General features: G+C 39.2%; 1 long non-coding RNA gene across 1 annotated transcript; it reads left to right on the top strand.

The window, feature by feature from the left end:
• Window positions 1-8: 8 nt before the first annotated feature.
• LOC105456965 lies at window positions 9-521 on the top strand. The gene is made up of 2 exons (XR_975312.1): window positions 9-160; window positions 306-521. It is a non-coding gene; the product is annotated as an uncharacterized LOC105456965 (long non-coding RNA).
• The last annotated feature ends 114 nt before the right edge of the window (window positions 522-635 follow it).

Here is a 635-nt window from a genome sequence, read left to right as displayed (position 1 = left end):
CAAAATATAACCGACGTTTTTATGTTTGAGGAAGAAGGATATGCAGCAGCGAGCAGTACGAGCCCAGGCTCGGTTTATCCCAGGGATGTCATCGAATAATGGATGATGATCGGGCCAGCTATCGGAGGAGTTACTTAACTGATCTAACATAGCGAAAGCAGTAAGTATTCGGAGTGTCTGTAGATAGAAAAGAATAAGCTTGTTTAACACGTATTTCTTTAGAGATAGGCATGATTAATAGCACGTGCGATATAGCATGCGAAGAGAAATAGTATGGAAATGTTAATTATTTCCTTATGTTACAGAATGACAGCAACGCCTGTGGCCGAGCGGAAAATCACGGGCGTTACCTCAGTGGGGAGCCGCTCCGACAGGTAGTGGAACGGTAGTGAGGTAAATTATTAACGTAGTATGACAACGCGGCGGTTGAGTGCATTCGTATACTATAAACTACGTGTGAGTATCTAAATGCTGTAAGAAATGATTATTCGACAATAGAATAAATGGTAATAAAAATGTAATCGTTGCTTTATGTTCCATATAACTTTCAAGACAACGAGATGGATAATTATATATACGTAAATATTGAGGATAATATAGTCGTAGTATTACACGCTGAAATTGAATGCATGCAA

Source organism: Wasmannia auropunctata, unplaced genomic scaffold, assembly GCF_000956235.1.
Source record: "Wasmannia auropunctata unplaced genomic scaffold, wasmannia.A_1.0 LD335456.1, whole genome shotgun sequence".
Classification (NCBI taxonomy): domain Eukaryota; kingdom Metazoa; phylum Arthropoda; class Insecta; order Hymenoptera; family Formicidae; genus Wasmannia; species Wasmannia auropunctata.
This window is presented reverse-complemented; position numbering and strand designations above follow the sequence as displayed.